We start from the raw sequence: 22353 nt of genomic DNA on the forward strand, positions 1-22353 counted from the left end.
TAGTGATACTGCCTCGGAAACCCAAGGAGGGGTCACTATGAGTCGGGGCGACTCGATGGCACATAACATAACATATGTATGTGAAACCTCAACAATGAATAATAAGGAAGACTGAAGAAAAGTTGATGCTTTTGAGTTGTGGAGTTGGAGAAGAATATTGAAAGCACCATGGACTCCCAGAAGAACTAACAAATCTGTTCTGGAAGAAGTGCAGCCAGAATGCTCCTTGGAAGTGAGAATGGCAAGATTTTGTGTCACCTGCTTTGGGTGTTATCAGAAGGGATCATTCCCTGGAAAAGAATATCATGCTTGGTAAAGTGGAGGGTCAGTGAAAAAGGGGAAGGCCCTTCATGAGATGGATTGACACAGTGACTGCAACAATGGGCTCAGGTATAGAGCAAGGACTGTGAAGCTGGAATGGGACCAGGCAGTGTTTCATTCTGTTGTACGTGGGGTCGCTATGAGTTGGAGCTGACTCGATGGCAGCTAACAACAACAACATAGATCATATGTGAGAAGAATGAAGAGTAAGGGGGTTCTGGCAAAGTTTCTATTTCTATTTGCTCTTAAATGGGGCAATCTACTTCTGAAGTGATACTGCCTCGGAAACCCAAGGAGGGGTTGCTGCAAGTCAGGTCCAACTCGACGGCACATAACAACAACAACAACAACAACAACAATTTGCTCTTAAGACCTTCAACTGATTGGATGAGGCCCATCCACATTATGGAAGACCAACTAACTTAATCACATATAACTGCTTTGTTACAACAACTAGATTAGTATTTGGCCAAACAACTGGGCATCATAGTCTAGCCAAGTTGACATATAAAATTAACTCTTACTGACCACATAATAAATATACCTACATATCTTGGGCCTAAAATTTTCAACCACTAAGTTGGGAAGAGAAACTTGGGCCATTGTGTAATTCATAAAAGCCTTAATATTCAAAATCCAGGAAATATAGATGGGTTTTATGACAGTGTCCTGGAGAACATACTTATGATCTACATGATGACAAAATTTTCTTTAAAATGATCCCTTGACAGAGTTTGATGATTTCTTATCAAGGAATAATTTGTGAGAATCAGTTCTACTGGCTATCGTGGTAGATGATGTGGAGTAATATTATTCAGTCCAAGGACCCCTCTGATAATCTGGCTTGCTTTCTAGAGAGTGTTAGGTTATGGTTACCCTGTGGCAGATTGAGCTCAGGTAAAAGGCACCAGCAAATTAGAGATCTGTTAAAAAAAAAAAAAAACAATTTGTAATAAATTTTCTCAGTCAGAAAAACAAGATTTTCAGCGTTCATGTATGTTTTATGTCACTTCGAAAGAGTAATTTATTTTTAAATTGCATATGGCAAGAGGTGAAACCTTTAATAGTAGTATTAAGTTTGCTCTGATTCAAGGGCGTATCTTAGACTATCTAAAATGGAAAAATACTTGTTCTTTAAGCAATTGTAGAAAATGTTGTTTCTTTGAAAAAGTTTTGATAACTAGTGAGAGGTAAGAAGCTTGAAGTCATAGTTCTTGGTAAGTACCAGGAATGTAGTTGTCATCATATTAATATTTCTTATGAGACTTCAGATCTGGGGATAGCACATGTGAGAAGAAGGCATCTTGCCACCAATGATGCCAAGGGAAGGCTTCATCAAGGGCCAAAATTCTCTTCAGCACTCTTTGGAATCTACTGTCTGGTACAGATGGGTGCATGCTCTAGACCTTCAAGTGGTATTCCTGTTCTGTGGAGCATGATCACTGTCATTTTCCAGTGAAAAATTTCATAGCACATGTAACTGAACACCCAAAATTGTAACAGCAAATGTGCAGCCATATAGCACACGTCACATAGAACCCAACAATAACTCCTAGCAGCAATGTCCATTGATATATACTAGCTACAGTAGTAGGACAAACAAAACAGGGACTATTGTTGTTAGCTGCCATTCAGTTGACCCCCTAATCCTGGTATCCCCCTGCACAATGGAACAAAATGCTGCGCAGTCCTGCACCATCTCCACAATCCGTGTTGCTGTTTGCCATCAAGTCAGACCCGACTCATAGCGACCCCTCCTTGGGTTTCCGAGGCGGTATCCTTACTGAAATAGATTGCCCAACCTTCCTTCTGAGGAGCAGCTGGTAGGTTTGAACTGCCAGCCTTCTGGTTAGCAGTCAAGTGCCTTAAGTACTATGCTACCAGAGCTCCTCCACAATCAATAGCTAATTAAATTGTTTTGACCTGCAGGGTTTTACTGACTGATTTGCAGAAGTAGATTCCCAGGTCTTTCTTTCTAGTCTGTCTTACTTGGGAAACTCTTGTGAAACCTGTTCAGCAACATAGCAACATCTAAGCTTCTACTGACAGGCTGGTGGTGCTTGTGAGAGGGACTATTACTGAACAAAAAGATAAAGAATATTTGAGAATAATTAATCATGTTATTACTAGAGCTGCATGTAAGTCTTTGGATATAGTATTACATTTAAAAGATGATTCTGTCTGTTGAATAATTAAATGGAGATAAAGTATCCAAAAATCCTACTCTGTGTTTCAAATTTGGACACACGGCACTAAGACCTAATTTTCATACAATATCTGGATTAATGTTTTATATATATATGTTGAGGTAGCTCTGGTGGTGTAGTGGTTAAGGTATTTGACTGCTAACGAAAAGGTTGGTGATTCTAACCCACCAGCTGCTCTGTGGAAGAAACATGAGGCATTCTGCTTCCGTAAAGATTTACAGCATTGGAAACTCAATGGGGGGTCTCTACGAGTTGGAATCAACTCGATGGCAGTGAGGTTTTTTTTTGTAATATATATGTTAATCACTATGCTCTGATCAGCCACAATGAGTGCATGTTACTAAAACCTGTTCTGAGAGAAAACTAAAAATATTAACTCATTTTCTAGAATTAAAAGTTTTTTTTTAATTATGTTTCAAAGTCACTTTATGTTATTTTGAAGTTAACATCATTATTCAACTAAGGACCTTAAACAGTTGTGTTGGTATTGCTTGTTGTGGAGAAGCTAGCTGGGACGTGTCCACAGAGATGGGAAATCTTTTCTTAGCAGAGAACTCTACATTCATGGTAGCAAAACAAAAAGGGGCATCATTTACCAGAATATAGCAAGGCACAAAGCAGCCAAGTAGTGATAACAGTGTTCACAGTACTGAAATTAATCACATAGATTTAATGTCATTTATATCATGCGTTGCCCTTGATGATTTCAGTTCCCACTGCCTGCTTGGTAAGTTTCACTAGTATGGCAGAAGGAGACATATCTTTGGTCATTTGTTGGAATTAAAACACACACATACACACACACATGCACACACACAGCTGAGTTGTTAATTTGTTGCTGTTTTGGTCAAATCAATTAACTTGAAAAGATTCTGCTCTCAAAGAATGACTGTTTGCCAATTTTAAGTTCACCACAGAAAGCAGAGCAAGAATGACTTCAGTGGTACAGTTCTGTGGGTCCTTTTAAATTTAACACTGCAGTTGGCTTTTCTTTTTCCCCTTTACAAATTGTATGAAATGGGGACAACTCAGGCTGCTGACTCCTTTACAGACTGGTTCCTTAAACCAGAAATTCCCACTTAGGGGTAAAAATACATCTGTGCTTATCTCATTATATTTACTTATAGGGTCTGCTTTACTCATGGGGGAAGTTATAATCTACTGATGGTGGTGTGATCGAAGGGCATAAAGGAAGCTCCTCCATCCAGGGAGGTAGAAAGAACATGGTCTTTCAGTAACATTGTATTATTATTTTTTTAAATCTCTGAACCTCATTTTCTTTACATTCAAAATGGAGGTTGTTTTTATTAGTTACTGTCAAGTTGGCTCTGACTCATTGCAACCCATGTACAACAGAACAGAACACTGCCTGATTGTGTACCGTGTTCACTACCATTGGCATATTTGAGTCTTTTGCTGTGGCAATTGTGTCGTGCCTTCCAACCAAGGGAGCTCATCTGTGAACACTATATCAGATGACATTTTCTTCTAATCCATAAAATTTTCATTAGATAATTTTTAGAACTAGATCACTAGGTTTTTCTTCCTAGTCTGTCTTAGTCTAGAAGCTTTGCTGCAATCTGTGTACCATGGGTGGCCCTGCTAATATGTGAAGTACCAGTGGCATAGTTTCCAGCATCATAGCAACATACAAGCCACCACAGTATGACAAACTGACAGATGGGTCACTACAAAAATGGGGGTATTAATCCCTAATTTTAGGGTCATATGTGGATAAAATGAAACAAAATAAACATCTTACCTATAATAGATGCTTAACCAAGACTAGATAGTGATTATTATCCAAATAATTATCATCCCCATTGAGCTGTGGCCAATCTTGGAAAAGGCCATCTCTGACTGAACTGCCCCTGGGAAGTATGTCACATGAAGCCCAAGTAGTCTTTTACTTCTTATATGAATTCACTTATATGATTCTTGAAACTCAGCAGCAGAGAGAACTCAGGATGAAGGTATAGCCTGAGACAGAGTTCAGTGTTTGGCCGTGGTGATAATACTTCATGATAATAAAGAACAGAGAATCATAGAAGAAATGGGCTCTGGGGTTGGCAGGCACAGGGCTGAGGCTGGGAGTCATCTCTGTCAATAGGCTGAAACCAGAAGTCCAGAGACACAGCCAGGGGACCAGGAGATTACAAGGTGCCAAGGATCAGGAGCTCTGATAGTGCAGTGCCTAAAGCGTTTGACTACTAACCAGAAAGTTGGCGGTTCAAACGCACCAGCCACTCCTCAGAAGGAAGGTTGGGCAATCTACTTCCGTAGTGATACCACCTTGGAAACCAAAGGAGGGGTCGCTATGAGTCAGGGCCGACTGGACAGCACGTAACTACAACAAAACATGAGTTGGAATTGACTCAATGGCAGTAGGTAATGGATCAAGAGAGGACATAACTATGCAGAGTAGGAAACAGATAAATTAAACCACAGTTTCCACAGCCTGGAGTGAGAGGGTTGTGAGTACCATCTGTTTCACAGGCAATGACCTAAGAGTCAGCAGTCATTCTTGATCTTCAAAAAATCTCGCCCTCACAACTCACTCACTGCCGTCAAGTAGAATCCGACTCATAGAGACCCCTCCTTGGGTTTCGGAGGCGGTACCACTAGGGAAGTAGATTGCCCAACCTTCCTTCCGAGGAGTGGCTGGTGGGTTTGAACGCCAGCCTTCTGGTTAGCAGTCAAATGCCTTAGGCACTACGCCACCAGAGCTCCCTCAGGTCAGCTAAGGTCAGGATTTATTAAGAAGAAAATGTGAATGGCTTCTACTGCCAGAGAAGTGTAGTGGGTTCCTGCACCTGCAGGTGCTTTGTGATGAGAATTTTCTTCCTTCTCGTAAATGGTGTAACATCAGCTTGGTCCATGAACTTCTCATTCAGTTTCCAGAAGTTAGATACAGGCCTAAGTATCATTTATGTTTATCAAATTCTATAAATTAGAAATCGTTTGAACAATTCAGCTCAAATCAGCTATAATTTTATCCTTTGTTTACTCAAATTCAGGGTTCTTCTCCATTTCTTTATGCACAGAATTTGGAAATGATTTACGTTTTTCAGTTTCGCTAACTGTTGGCCTTCAGACAATGATTTGATTATGAAAGAATGTGATTTTATGCAGGGATCTCAGTAACAAGAAATGGGAAGTGCTTATAGTTGACACGTTTTTGGCATCCAACCTACAGAAGGGTCCAAATGGGGGTCCAGATATAAATCCATATTTGCAATTGATTAAGGAAGCAAAAGAAAAGAATAGAAGTCAAAGTAACGGATTGATAATCTCAGATTTAAAAATTCAGTCATTTCTTATAGCTTAAAATAGGTTTTATGTATGTGTGTATATGTGTGTGTGTGTATATATATATATATATATATATATATATATATAAACCCAAAAACCAAACCCACTGCTATTGAGTCAATTCTGACTCATAGTGACATAAGACAGAGTACAACTGCCCCATAGGGTCCAAGTTGTAAATCTTACAGAAGCAGACTGTGTCATCTTTCTCCTGCAGAGCAATTGGTGGGCTCAAACCACTGACCATTTGGCTGGCAGCCAAATGCTTTAACCACTCTGCCACCAGAGCTCCTTTAACAAATTATTAGTAGTATATTATATGTGGTGGTTATGTCTTTGTGTCAATTTGGCTAGCCCTGGTTGAGTGGCTGGGCAGCCAGATGTAGCATTCCCCATGATGAGACTGGTAATAAACTCCATGGTGGAATCTACTGTGAGCAGCTGAGTAGCTGCCCTTGGGTATGTGGTCTGCTTCCTGTATATAAGCAGGAGCTTTGGGAATGGTCTCCAGCTTATGGCACATTTGGACCCTGCATGTAGCCATGTCATTGTTCAGCAGTCTGTCATGCTCTGCCAACCTGGGGACTTAAAATGGGCTTGAATTAACGGCCTGCTGTGTGGTTTGGTAACATCGGGACTGTGCCTTTTTACTTGACAACTTTGGGCTTGGCAGACTCAGCAACCAGCAGCTATCTGAGTGAAGAAATGACTCTAGCTCCAGTGGGCTGGGAGCTGGAGGCAGAGCTGGACCCCAAGGTTGAGGGACTTTCACCCAGCCCCTAGAGCCTGGCACTTTGAACTTGTACTTAAAGTCTCCAAGTTATAAGAGACTAAATTCCTGTTTGTTAAGGCCATCCCGTTTGTGGTATTCCTGTCAGAGCGGCACTAGGTAACTAGAATATTATACATTACAAGATTATATATATGAGTCATATTTATAAGACATATATGAAAGATTAAAAACTATTTTTCACTGCAAACTCCTGTGACTGTGTCTCCATTACATTTGAATTCTTAGACTTGAATGTAGTGTTGCCATGTAGTTGTCGATTATTGACTATTTATAGAAGAATTGATTATGTCTTATTTTATAAGTGGTTGGCAAAAATGAACACATAGACATGAAATGCTTACTCTTTGCCAGACACTATTGTATGTACTTTACATTTGTTGACACATTTTATTCTCTCAAAAATATAGCAAAATAGGCACTAGTGGTATGATCCCATTTTATAGTTGAAGAAACTGAGACACAGAGACGTCACCAAGGTTGCATAGATGTTTAAAGGCAGAGAAGGGATTTCAACCAGGCAGTCTGACTTTAGCCTTGGCACTTTTAACTGCTGTGCCATAATATAGAGATAAAGAATTTGATGATATAGAGATGCCAAGTTGGTCCAAAGGGACCTCCTACAGTATCAAAGGCAGTCAGTTTATGAAAATCCATATAAATAAAAATAAAATTCTGGCTGTCTGATGCCTCCTCTTGTGAAAACATGCAGATGTCAGGTATAGTCTAATTCAAAATGTAACCTATGGGCCAGACACAAATTCAGTTTGGGAACCCTGGGGTTCACATCAAAAAGGCAGGTATAGGCAGCCTCCTGAGCAGTTAAAACTGAGGTACAATGAAGGTCTGTGAGACTGCTGGTTTGACATGACAGGCACAAAATGACCCTGAGGCCAGATGTGCTGGGCACAGTGCTCAGTGATTCATATGCATTGTGTCATTTAACTGTCACAAGAGATCAGAGCCATTATTTCTGTTTTTTAGGAGAGGTTGAGAGGTTAAGTAACTTGCCTAAGGCTAGAGAGTTTGTAAGTAATAGAGTTTGGATTCAGCTCTATGAAGCTCTTAAGTACCCTTGCACATGCACACTGAGCTAGGGAATGATTAAGACATATATGTGATCTTTTCAAACGGAACCCATTGTCATCAAGTCAATTCTAACTCATGGCAACTTCATGTACAACAGAGTAGAACTGCGCCGTAGGATTTTCTTGGCTGTGATCTTTACAGAAGCAGAGCTCCAAGCTCTTTCTTTCATGGCACCCCTGAGTAGGTTCAATCTGCCAACTCTTAGGTTAACACTTGATCACAAATCACTTGTACAACCTAGAGACCTTATATTTTTAAAGGGCTTTATAAATTACAGCAATGAAAATTGTGACAAAGATATTAAGGTTAAGTTACCATGTCCAAATGGACATTGGAATGTATCACAGAATACTTTCTTCAGGAATGTGTCTTTTCTGTTTAAGTCACAGAGTACTTGCTTTGTGTCAGATGCTGATCTAGGTGCTAGAAAGATGATGTCACAGTGCTGGAACTTCCATTTGAATATGTTTCAGAGTCTATAATAGCTAACAACAACAATAGTGCTATCATGTACATTTCATTGAGCATTAAAATCATTCTGCAAGTTTGAAAGGATTTTCATGTTTAATCTTATAAAAGTAAAAGTAAGGAAGGAGTGACCTTTCTGTATTGTCACCTATGTTCTAAGCCTTGGCATTAACTAGTAGATGACAAAAGGAAAATAATATCCCTCTTCTCAGTTTCCAAAATCATAAACATTTGGCGATATAATACCTTTTCTATCTACCTTACACAATTCTTGCACCATCTGAAATCAGCCTGTTACTGATGTAAAACCAATTGATTAAATTAAAAATTAAAATACAAAACCAATTCATTAGTTAGAGCTAAATATTTCGAAACACTGATTTTAATTCAATTTCCTCTTTATTTTCATTTTCTTTGTCTATATTTTTACCACTCTGATAGAACAGGTTGTACCAAAATAATACAGTTTTCCAAGTCCCACAGCTGTAAGCAGTAAAAAGTTATGACCAAACCACAGTGTTTATATGGTGGAATAAAGTACCATCTGAGTGTCATGTCTCTCCTCATCTAAATATTTGATTGGCCAACCTAATTGAAAAAGAACTGAAAAATGTGCAGCCGCATTATTGCAGTGATCTCTTGAGTGGAACATTATGATAGTTGTGTTTACATAAACCAATGCCTACAATGTTTGAATAGACACTTTGGTTCCCCAACAATATACCAGAAACATAAACATTTATAATGCAAATACACATAGGCTTATGATGCATATGTTTTTACACTGGAAACATTGCAATTAGTGGACACGATGCTCAAGCCTCTCAGAGGGTGGAGTCCTTAAATCCAGCTCAGTGATTTAAATTCTGTACCTTCTTCTTGCGATCGTCTTTTTCATTTTCCCTTTACTGCCAAGCTTTTTGAAAGAGAAATAGAAACTAAGTATTTCTATTGCCTCATTTTCTATTTGTTCCTCAATAAATTATACTCTGGCTTTCATCCCATTCATCTTTTTACCAAGATCATACATGAAGTCTGAAGTGATAAAGCCAACTGATATTGTTGAATTCTTGTCTTTCTGATGTTTCTGCAATTTTTGACATTATTTATACATCCAACTGAAACTGTCTTTTCCCTAGATATATATGTAACACGTCTCTCGTGATTTCTCTTCTCTTCTCTGGATGTCTTATGTTAAGCTCATTATTGAACTTAATTTCCTTGACCTACTCTTTCAAAGATGATGATGGAAGAGATTCTATTCTTGACCAATGCTTTTCTCACTCTGTTCCCATTCTTATTTATTTCCATGCCTTCAGTTATCACCTCTGATGTACTCCAAAATTTCTATGTATTTTTGTCTTTATCCTAGACCTTTCTTTTACATTACATATTTCTATAACTAGTTCGTTATTGACAATTTTCACAGAAATATTCTATTCAGTCATCTATCTGTCCCTTTATTCATTTACCACCACGTTTTTGTAATTTACTAGTCACTCCTCGGAAGGAAGACTGGACAATCTACTTCCGTAGAGATACTGCCTTGGAAACCCAAGGAGGGGTCGCTATGAACTGGGACCAGCTCAACAGCAGTGAGTTTGTGTGTGGGTGTATGTGTTTCTCACAGAATCATAAACTAACAGGTCAAAATGAAACTCTTCATTCTCTACTTCACATAGCATCTATTTACCCTTTATTTTCTCTCTGTTGCCTGGAAATGTCATCTACCCTGTCATACAAGTGAAAAGCCTGGGTGATATATGTGATCCAACAAGTCAGAGTCTGGGGGGGGGGGCAAGGCTTTGATATATTTTTTAAGCCTCTCCAGATGTGTCTTAGTGCATCGAGGTTTGGGAGCTCTGTTGTAGATCAGTGTTTCACTACCTCTAGGGGGCACACGAATCACCTACATATCTTATTAAACTGCAACTTCCGATTCAGTATGTCTAGGTTGTGACTTTAGGCTTTGTATTTCTGAAAACTTCTCAGGTGATAACAAATGATGTTGGTATGTGAACATTAAGGCTCAAGACAATTGAGTGGTACAAAGCGTTACACACTCAACTACCAGCCAAAAGATGGTAATTTAAATTCAGTCAGAAGTTCCTCAGAAGAGAGGACTGGATATCAGCTTCCAGAAGGTCACAGCCTTGAAAACTATATGGAGCAGTCGTACTCTGCACATAGGAGGTCACCATGAGTCAGAGTCAACTCAATGGCAACAACAATAACAACAAGATGATTCCATGGGTTGGGACAATATCACTGGTTGACCTGCCCATTGTTAGGATTTGTTTGGTGGAATTTTTAGAATATTCCAAAGATGGGATTTGGATTCTTTCACCCATCCTTCTAGAAGTGCACCTTTTGGGTGAACTAGGTACTAATTATGCCATTGTATTTATTTCCTATATAATTCACTCTGGTCCCTACTCTTGAATTGGAAAAATATCATGGGGTTGCAAGTTCTGTTTAAAGTACTAAGTAATTCTCTACATACAAGGCCCTTTAGGACTTTGTGGCATAGTGCCTAAGACATTTGACTGCTGACCAGGAGGCTGGCCATTCAACCCCACCAGCCACTTCTCAGAAAGAAGGTTGGGCAATCTACTTCTATAGAGATACTGTCTTGGAGACTCAAGGAGGGGTCACTATGAGTTGGATCTGACTCGATGGCAGTGAGTTTGGTTTTGGTTTTGGTTTTGTCTCTATCTACAACCTCAACTCATGCCTCTTGACTTTGGAGTACTTGCTTCCTTGCAAGATGATCCATTTAATACCATAAGATTCCCTGGGTGACACAAACAGTTAAGTGCTTAACTACTAGCTGAAAGTTTGGCTGTTTGAATGCACCCAGAGGTAACTCAGAAGACAGGTCTGGTGATATACTTCTGAAAGGCCAGAGCCTTAAAAACCCAATGGAGCAGTTCCACTCTGCACACATGGGGTTGCCATGAGATGGAATCAACTCATTGACAACTAACAAAGCAACATATGTACCATTCTTTTTCATTGTTCTTTGCTTTTAAAAATTCTGTCCTAGTTATCTGGTGCTACTATAGTAGAAATACCACAAATAGGTGGCTTTAATATCCAAAATTTATTTTGTCATACTTTTTTGCTGCTTGCTTAATCTGCTTTTTTTATATCTCAAAGAAGATTGATTTAAAACATACTCTACATTAACACTATCTCTTTAACATAAAAAAATAAAACCCTATGTCCAAATGGGATTATTACCACAGGTATAGTAGGGTTTACAATGTACCTTTTCTGGGGACACAATTAAGTCTATAACACATGCTATGCCTACTGAAACATTTTCTTCTACTCTCTATTTATCTTTCAAATTGCAGTTTAGAGGTCATTTTATTTTGAGTTAGAAGTTACTCCTATGTGTTATCATAATGGCCTTAATTATATCCATTAAAATACATCCATCCTATTGCTCTGTAGTTCTTAGTTTACTTACCTGTCTCTTCATTAACTATTTACTTCCTGAGAACAATGCTCTTTAGCTCCAGTGTCTAACACAGTGCCTGATACCTTGAGGGATCCAACAACTTTTTGCTGAATGAATTGCAGTGTTTTTGAAATTTGAGGCTGATAAGTTAATTAACACAGTAATCACTTTATTTATCAAGCACAATAGTCTGATGCATCTCCAGATATATTTTTCCTGCTACCTTCCAATCAGATTAACTCCAAACTCATCACCATCGAGTTGAATCCATCTCATAGCGACCCCCATTGGGTTTCTGAAACTGTAGATCTTTATGAGGAGCTCTGGTAGCATAGTGGCTCAGGCACTTGACTGCTAACCAGAAGGCTGGCTGTTCAAACCCACCAGCCACTCCTCGGAAGGAAGATGAGGCGATCTACTGCCGTAGTGATACTGCCTCGGAAACCCAAGGAGGGGTCGCTATGAGTCGAGGCCAACTCGATGGCAAATAACAACAACAACAGATCTTTATGGAAGTAGATTGCCTCATCTTCTTTCCTCAGAGGAGCTGGTGGCCTTGATCTGCTGACCTTCTGGTTAGCAGCCAAATGCCTTGTCAGCTGTGCCACCAGAGCCTAGTTCCAGATAGATAAACCAACAACATTAGAGTAAATTAGGATGAAACAGAAATAAAAAAATACGATGAGATAATTTCCAATCATTTATATTGGCATAGCATTGATAGTTCATAGGTTATGAACTCAAATTCCTTGTATATCCCAATTCTTAAACATTTTGAAGTTCCACGGCTGACAAAATTAATAGCAGAAATGTCACATGAGCATTGGGGTTTATAAAGTTCTTAAAATAGACCACAAGCTTTTGCTTCAAAGATAATTCTTACTTTCTTTTTTTTTAACCAATAGAGCCACAATCTGTCTGCCTAGAAAATAAGAACTTGGTTCACTAAAGATGGTCAGTGGAGCCTTGGCTCCTATCTATTTCAGAGATGCAATGTTTTCAATCATGATATCTGGTATACGGCACCCAACTTGATGCTATTGAAATTGGCTTGAGAGCCTCATCACATTTCACACACTATAGGCCACCATTAGCCTGAATAATTAAGAGCTGGCTAAATCTTCCCCTTCTACGAGGCTGGCACGACTACATTTTGTTTGGACAGAATTGAAGTAATTTGGATAATTTTGGGAACTCTTTATTGAGATTGATCAGATTAGACTCCACACAAAGATTTTTCAAACTGATTTCTTTTAGAAAATTATCATAGCTAAACTTGTATCTAATCTCAATTTATCTAATTTAAGAAATCTACAAATAAATACATAGATATTTAATTTCTATTCCCTTCCTTCACTGTGAGCTATTGACAATATACTTGCAGTCACTTAATACTATCAAAATCAATACCTTCAAACAAAAAGGCCTGTCTGTTAGCTAAGAGCCCAAGGCAAAGACAAGATCCATTGAGAGTGACACTTCATTTGTTTGGGTGAAATTTAATTGGCTTGAATAAAGCTGAAATGCATCTGATCATTTGTTCATTTAAAAAAATTGAACCACTTAATTGGTGACTTAGACATAGTTTATGGCTTATCAAGTTCAGAAAATAATGCTAATTTTAAAGGTTTAAAAATCTATTTACGTGAAACCAACCAGTTTTCTAAATATTCAAGAACATTAAAGGGTGCTTTATCATTTAAGGGCCCTTAGCACTACCACCATCACAGTTACCATAGAATTGATTCTGACTCATGGTGACCCCATATGTGTCAGAGTATAATTGCGCCATAGGGTTTTCAGTGAATGATTTTTGGAAATAGATCACCACGTCTTTCTTCTGAGGTGCCTCTGAGTGGACTCAATCCTCCAACCTTTTGGTTAGCAGCTTAGCGTGTGAACTGTTTGCACCACCCAGGGACTCTTGTAGGTTCTCTCAAGGATGTGTTACCCTGGATTAAGAACGCTACCCTTCATTGAGCCAGCTCTCACCAAGATAATGCCTGTGAATATTCTCTGTGAGGAATATAAACTCATAAGGATAGAGGCTTTATACTTGATTGTTCAAAGCTTTATGGCAGTTCAAGAGCAATGCTTGGCATATGATAGGCACTCAATAAATGTTGGATGAATGTGAGTGATCAGAGTTCCCCACTCCAGGGCACTGTGGAAATGTCAGTTGTCAATGAACTCTGAGAGCTCCAGCCTCCCATACAAAACCAGTTCATTCGTTTATAAATACAAAGCAGAGAGAGCTCTGATTTTGTTCTACCTCCATTGGTGAAAAGCTTATTTAGAAGGAACAGCATTTTCAGCCCACCATAAGGTTTTTCATAGCCTTGAGGGTGAAGATCTAAATCCTACCATGGCTTACAAGTTCTTCCAGAAGTTGCCTGTCTAATTCTCCATCCATATTCCATACCACTCTTCCCTGTGTGCTCAGTGGTAGTACCACACAAGTCTTTTTTCATCCACTAAAGTTTTCATCTCTAGATCTTCCATCCAATTCTTTTAAAAAATCTTCCATTTCTTTTCTTACTCTATGTTTTTTACTTCAAATAGTTGAACATATTTCAAAAACTTGTCCCTTGTCTGTCAAATTCCATTTTCTTTATTATTTTTTTAGTCTGTTGCCACAGATTTATTTTTCTCTTGGTTAAATCATATTTTCTCATATCTTTGCACTTTTTGATTGGATGCTGTAATTTGTGAATTTTACGTTGTTGAGTATTTAGATTTGTTGCCTTCCTTTAAAGAGTTTTGGATTTTTTTTTTTTTTTTCTGTTATAAAACTAAGTTACTTGTATTTCATTTTAATCCTTTTCAAGCTTATTTTAAGGTTTTCTAGGGTAGGTGTTAGGAGTCTCTGTGTAGGACAAATGATTAAGTGCTCATTTACTAATCGAAAGGCTGGCAGTTCAAATTCACTGAGAAAGAGAAACCTAGATATATTTCCAAAAGATAACAGCCAATAAAAACCCCGTGGAGCACAGTTCTACTCTGACACACATGGGATCTCCATGAGGTGGAATTAGCTCAGTGGCAACAATTTTTGTTGTTGTTGTTTGTTTGTGTGTGTGCTTAATCTTTACTTTAGAGATCATTTAGGTCCACTGCTAAAGCAGACCCAAAATACTGGTCTTTTAAACATTCTTAATCATGTTTTATTCTTTCTTGGGACATGAATAAATCCACCAGCTACAATAGCAGAGAGGGTATGTGAGCCATAGTAATCCTAGTTTCTAAATGGAGTGATCTGGTCCATATAGACTCAGTAAAATAATGTTGTTATTGTTGTTATATGCCATTGAGTTGGACCTTACTCATAATGACCCCTCCTTGGGTTTCTGAGGCAGTATCCCTACAGAAGGAGATTGCCTCATCTTCCTTCTGAGGAGTGGCTGGTGGGTTTGAACCACCAGCCTTCTGGTTAGCAGTCAAGTGCCTTAGGCACTACGCTGCCAGAGCTCCCAGTAAAATAATACAGACATAGAATTTTTAAAGGAATTAACAACTTAACTTGCTTATAATTTAGCTAGTAGACTGTGTAGAAATTCTAAACAGCTCTTTAAAGTTGCACAAATACTTTTTTTCTGAATTGACATGACATCTGACTTTCCCTTTGCTTTAGACCTCAAATACAGGAAAATAGATACAGGCCTCTTCAATTAGTCTCATTCTAAATCATACAAAACAAAGTAAGAAATGTCTTGATTAAACTTTAATAGTTTTTACCAATTTTCTTTTAAATTTCCTTAGCATTTCAATAATTTTTTCCTTTTAAATCAAAACTTTTAGTGCATAACAAATGGATATATGTCACAAATACCAGCAATTATTAATATTCTCAGCAGACAACTTTCCCAAACACTAATTTTTTTATTCTCTTTTTAGAAGATTTCTTAAGAAATGATGTCCTACTTTTAAAGATACTAAAATATGCTCTAACACATTTAGAAACATATGTCTTGTCATTCCAAATCGAGTCTTCTTTTTTTCCTACTATCTTCCAAAAATGGAAAAAAAAAAAAAAAAGTTGATGAAATTGAATGGCTTCATTTTTCTGTGAATGAGTAGCAAGTTTGGAACAGATACGGGCATTAGTGATCATCTGAAGTCAAGGACTGGCAGGTCAGAGAAGCCTAATCAAAGTTGCAAAAATCATTTACTCCAGAACATAATGACATTTTTATGCCCTTCCGTATCCAAATAGTGTTAACTTGGCATATCATGCCTGTTCAAATGACAGGCGGCTCTCTGTCCTTCAAGAGCAAATATGTCTTCTCAGCTGTAAGTAATGGCTCTTATTGGTTTGATATTTGATGAATGAGACCTTTGGAGTCAATGCACAAAGGATGCAGTCATGACCAAGATTTTGGCCAGGTTCCCCACTGCCTCAGAAAATGACCAGCTCTCCTTGGGAGGCTTAAAGAAGCAGTTCTCTGATGACTCATCCAGAGGTTAACAACTCAGATAAGTGTTACATCCAATCAAGTTCTTTGGTGTCATCGTTGGTCTAGTCCAAGAGAAGACAGAGGCTTTAAACCCTTGTCTACTGACAGATAATCAAAGGGTCACCTCTCACCTCCAGTCAGTTCACAAGAAAAGAACTAAAAAATGACCACTTCAGAGAAGTCGTATAGAACTTGCATCTTTTTGATTTTCTCTCTTACTAGATACTTTAGAAAGCTTTTTGGAAAATGCATTTAATCTATTCCAAAGGTCACAACAACAAAGATTTCTGCTCCATTGCTATATCCATGCTTGGTCAAGCTTTAAAACTTCAATCATTGTGGAATTTTATTATTTTTTTGACATCAACTGTAAAAGCAGTGAATGAAAATTACTGGTGTTCAAGGCTGCAGATGAAACAGGACAGACTATTTCTCTGCTTGTATTAGGCTGTCTAGAAATAGAGTTCTTGTAGTTTTTGAACCGAAAATCAGTTCTGTTGTCTGACAAATATAAATTACCTCATGGGGACAATGGAACAGAATATTTGAAATAAAAAATGTTATGGACAATCTGAGACATGTGATTTCTGTACCTACAAGGACTCAACTTAATTCAAATTTACTGAAAGCTAAATGACCATTGGTAGGTGTTTAAGTTCTCAGCCTGAGTAGACTGTTACTGTGTATTATTGCTTGCTTTCCTTCTCATCAGTCGCTGTATGATAAGAGTATATAATAAAAGACAACTTTCTGAGGTGCCACATTTCCTTAGCCAACCATTAATAATGGGGTAGCACAATGCCTGCTTGCTAATCAAATGCAATGAGCAGGTTAATGAAAAACACATTCCAAGTTCACCTAAGTAATGATCTTACTTCTATCTGTCAAGTCACCAGGGACGATTTGACAAGCACGTGGCTTAGGGCATTCAGTGACATGAACTAAGTTAATTTGCTGGTTTTCCTTTCTACAGAAATTATGCAAACAGAGCTTTTCCTTTCAAATATGGGGCAGATTTTCAAAACCCCAAAATTATTACAAGGATGAGAAAGACAAATTGAGGGCTGAAGAGATATTCATAATATAATGAATCATATTATTATATGAATCATATTATTATAATATTCTCATCATATAAGAATAATAAGATATTCTTAGCCCATGAGACTGATGTGGAAGCTAGAACACAGTGATTATTGGGTCAGAGAGTCATAATATTATCACCTGATTTAAGCCAATGAATCTGGTAACTATCCATGAGAAAGGTTAAGTAACTTATCCAATGTTTCACAGCTAATAAATAGTGGAACCAGGATTTGAAGTTGAGCAGCTTGCACAGGTTCTTTGAGTCTCCCTGGTTCTTAAGTAATCATTTACTATGCAGCCCACATCAGGACTGGATATAATCATAGCCTCTCCAGTCTGTCATAGTTTAGATTCACTCTGTGATAAGCATCACACTTATTATACATTATACAAAGTTCTATTATCAGTTTTGCTGCCCAGCCTGACTACAACGTAAATGTAAGGAAGTCTGTTTCCCAGGAGACAATAACTGGAAATATGGTGTCTGTATTTCTTGAGCAGAGAATCATTACAGCTGGCATGGTATTTAAGAGGGTAATGGGACAGACGTTTTATATCAAGACTGTTCTGTAACATTCACAATGTATGTTTGTTATATTTTATAAAGTTTATAGACAAATATTAATCTAACTTTCTTCTTATTAATCATAATAGCTAGCACTACTGGGAGTTTATTATATGCTAAATATGAACCTCATTTCACCATTACAATAACATAAGGAAGTAGATGCTATTATTATAATCCCCATTTGGCAGACGGGGAAACTGAAAACACAGAGTGATTAAGAATCCTGACCGAATTCATACAGCTACTAAGTGATTAAGTCAGGATTTGAACCTAAGAAGTTTTTACCAATGGAATGTGCTCTTAACCATTATGTTCTATTGCTTATATTAACTAGAGACATGGACTATGCAAACAAAAGATGTTTAACAACAACAGCAACATCAACTAACATTTAGTCAGCACTGTTAGGTGCAAAACCAAACCAAAACAAAACAAAACAAAAAAAACTCACTGCCATTAAGTTGATTTTGACTCATAGTAACCCCTTTTTGGGTTTCCAAGGTGGTAAATATTTATGGAAGTAGACTGTCCAGGCTTCCTTCTTTGGAGTGGCTGGTGGGTTTGAACCACCAACCTTCGCTTAGCAGTCAAATGCCTTAGGCACTACGCCACCAGAGCACCTTGGTAGGTGCAAGATACTACTTTAATCACATTACTGACATTTTTGCATTCAATCACTTCTATAACTTATGAAGTTCCATTTTACAGATGGAAAATCTGAGGCACACAAAATATAAGTAATTTACATCATGTCAATCAGCATGTATGTAGTATTACTGGGATTTGAATCCAGGTAGGGCTAGGTATTCAGCCCTGTCTCTTAATTCATGTTTGTCGATGCTGAAGCAATACTTTGAAAAGTGGATCCCAGTTACTGAATTCTTAAATTAAAAAAAAAAAAAGAAAGACTTTGCTTTACACTGGTAATACATAACCCAAAATAACTTAAAAAAGCAAAACAAACAAAACAAAAACTTTATTTTGTGATACCTAATGTAGGTATCATCTAAGATCAATGGAATTGGCTAAACAAAAGCATTAAATAAACAGAATTAAATTAATTGTCCAAGAAAGGCCAAATGGGTCACTGTCTTTCTGGCCTCTCCTTTTTCCAATGTTTCCTCAAAAGTATAATTTCAAAAGGAAGAAGAAATATTGTGGCCAATGTTGTACAACTAATGGGCATATTTTCAGACAGATAACAATGCAAGTTAACTTTACAACTTCATCCTTAATGGAATTTCTTTCTTTATTTTTTTAACATCTTGGTTGTTTCCACATTGTCTTTGTTCCGAGTTCATTAGAGCCAAATAACCATTTATTTTGTAATTTACATTTCTACTGAGGAGAATTTGTTGAGCTCTGATGAACACAAATCCATTAAATTATATGTGTGTGTATGTGTGTGAGTACTCATTTTCGAGAATATGTAAAATATTGCTGCTAAAATGCTCTTATCTTTGAAAATGAAATGTATGAATGTTTATGCTGGCAAATACAATTGATAATTATCAAATAAAGCATACCAATCACTTTTCTCATTAATCACAGTACATGAACATTCCAGACATACACCAAGGGCTAAATCAGGAGATAAATATTACTTTATATATAGAGTTGCATTAGATATTGATTGTTTTAGACATTAAGCTTTTCAATGTGTGCAAAGTTAGGCACTTTGTAAAACCTAAACATACTCACAACTTTTTAAGCATAAATAAGCCAAGCTAATAATATGGTGCTGTCCTCTGTATTTTCATTCCAACTGTAATATAAATGCAGTCAACAAAGAAGTATTGAATGTAGTATTCATGATCAATTGCTCAGATTCACTGGGAAAACTGGTAAAGACTAAGCAAGATATTAAGATAATTGATATGGACATTTAAGTATCTCTAGCATGTGGATCATTGCAGTAAATTTAAAGAATATTAGAGCTGTGAAGGGCTGTAGGGATCATTTGTCTAAATCAACTGCCATTTATGACTGATGAGGATAGAGAGGTCAGAGAAATTCATCAAACTGCTGTAGATCAAACAGAGTAAATAGTAGAGATATGATTAGAACTCAGATCTACAGACTCAGTTTAAAGACTCTGCCCAAGTTAGAAAGACTTCAGACTGAATCTGAAGGTACCCATTCTCCCTTTAGATTTCAGCTCCAGTCTAGTTAATTTCTATATCATGACTCATCAGGAGTAGAGCCAATACACAAGCCCTATACATAGGCTTTCCCTTACCACCTGGGGTAAGTTGAGGCTATGAATTAAGCATGATTTAGATGAAAAGTACAGAGATCAAATTGTAATAAAGACAATTTAACCTGTACATTCTGTCATTAGCTGTATGACCTTAAGAAAGTTTTTAAAAATTATCTGGCACTCATATTCTTTTATTTCAGAGATTAAATGAAATTAAAACTAGAACTAATATGGTTATTCATGTCAATTGATCTTCCTACTAATGGTATAACTCCTATTCTGTTTATGAGAAAACAAGCCCAGAAAGGTAAAGATGGTGTTTGAAGTCATATTGTTGCCATCATATAGAACCAGAATTCACAAATGTACTTTGCAGGACTTCAAAACCACATTCAACCATCTATCTGAGAGCAACAAAGCAAAGCTAGGTGATAAATAAAAGGATATAAAGACATCACCATAGCATAAAAGGACTCACAAACACAAAACTCAGGGTCATCTGATGTTATTTAGGGTGAAGTAAAGCTCAATAGCCTTTGAGAATGTCTTTCTATCATAGTAGGGATGGATGATTGTTTTTCAAAATGATGATCTTGAGTCATCAGTAAAGAGTAAATTTTGGTCTGTACATTCTGTTTAAGAAAGGTCAAAAAGTTCAAAACAGAATATTTTAAATATACAGCTTATCAAGAAAGCTCAACTATACAGAATGATTCATTTCCCAAAGGCCCTGGGTGGTGAAATACTGCTTTTATAAGTTATTTCCATAAAAATATCCCTACTGCTACTTTGGAGAGGATTTAATGGACTGTACTTCCCCCCTCCTCCTTTCAGGTGACAAGGTTAAATTTGAGGCTTAATCAATGGTCCAGTCATCCAAAATGCTATATCCTGCTTTTTCTTCCTGTACCTATTCATTGAGTTTATGAGCTGTGTCAGACCTTTAGAGTGGGTGGCTTTGTTGAGTGGTTTGTCAGAGAGGAGTGTGTGTTGTGCTGTTTTTTTTTTTTTTTCTTTAAGTTTTGGAATAATGGTCATTATATAAAGTTAAGGATCAAGTTTCATCTAAATTGCCTAAATAATCTCTATTTTGTCACCCCAAAAGAATTTATTAGAGCACCTAAATGTGTTTGCTATAGATTTTCATTAGTACACTAACAGAAAATGTGAAAATATCTTTCTAGAATGCTGATAAATTAGAGCCCTGCAGTTAGTTCTCATTCAACCACTGCTAAAAATAATAGAAGGTAAATTATAGTGCTCCTAGAATTTCATTCTAGTTCAAAACAGGAGCCTGACTGTTTTGCCTTATGTCTACAAACCTGGTGGTATAATGTCAAATGTACCCAGCTAATTAACTATCTTTGTGTTTCAATCTTCTTTACTCCTTTCACTATATTTGATGTTTTTTGAGAAAATAGCTGGAAATTTCTATCAATGAAAACAGATTTTGTTTTATTACTATTAAAAAGGTTTTCATCTCTGCATGCCAGTAGGATGTGCTGCAAATCATTTAAAAGACCTACACAAGCTGGACATATTGACATTAAAATAAAAGCAGAACCTTTTGCTTCCAGATATAAAAGTAAAGTATTAAATACTAAAGTTGATTTACTGACAGGCTTGGCCTAGAAGACAGCTAAAATAAGCTATGACAGCAAAAGTAAATTGGATTATATTGTTTGTGGTTTCAGCTGACTGAGGTAGAAATATTTTTACTTCATAACAATAAAGCAAAAATAAATGTTGACATTAATTGTCTTGAACAGTCAGTAAACAAATGATGTGACTACTTACAAAAATTACCAAAAGAACCATTGCTAGTGAGTCAATTCTGACTCATGGCAACTCTATAGGACAGAGTAGAACTGCCCCACAGGGTTTCCAAAGCTGTAATCTTTATGGAAGCAGATTCACAGGCTGGTTGATAGGTTTGAACCTCTGACCTTTTGGTTAGCAGCTGAGGTCTTTAACCCTGATGCTACTAGGACTCTTTTCTTTAAAAAATTAGTGTGAATAAAATTTCTATGAATAACATCTCTATGTCTCTGTCTTTCCATTTAGAATTTTGGGAAATAGACCTTATTGCAATACAAAGACTTATAGATATCCATCCCATGTTATTATTGTCAGTTGAGGAGATAAACAAATTCCTAGACAAAGTTTGAATGACTGCAGAATATTTCTATATTTCTCCTAAATCTTTAAAAAGGAGGAAGCACAGTTTCTCAAGGAAAATTTAGGCTCAAACTTAAGGGCCCTAATATTTGGTATAAATAGACTACCAAGCATAATTCAAAATGCACCAGCAGCAGAAGAGAAGCCAGATGATTGGGACCTTCTAAAAATTAAATGTTTATGTGCTTCCAAAGACTTCTCCAAAAGAGTCAAA

The sequence above is a fragment of the Orycteropus afer genome, unplaced genomic scaffold (genome assembly GCF_000298275.1).
Source record: "Orycteropus afer afer isolate SDZICR_OR568_19922 unplaced genomic scaffold, OryAfe1.0 scaffold00016, whole genome shotgun sequence".
Taxonomy (NCBI): domain Eukaryota; kingdom Metazoa; phylum Chordata; class Mammalia; order Tubulidentata; family Orycteropodidae; genus Orycteropus; species Orycteropus afer.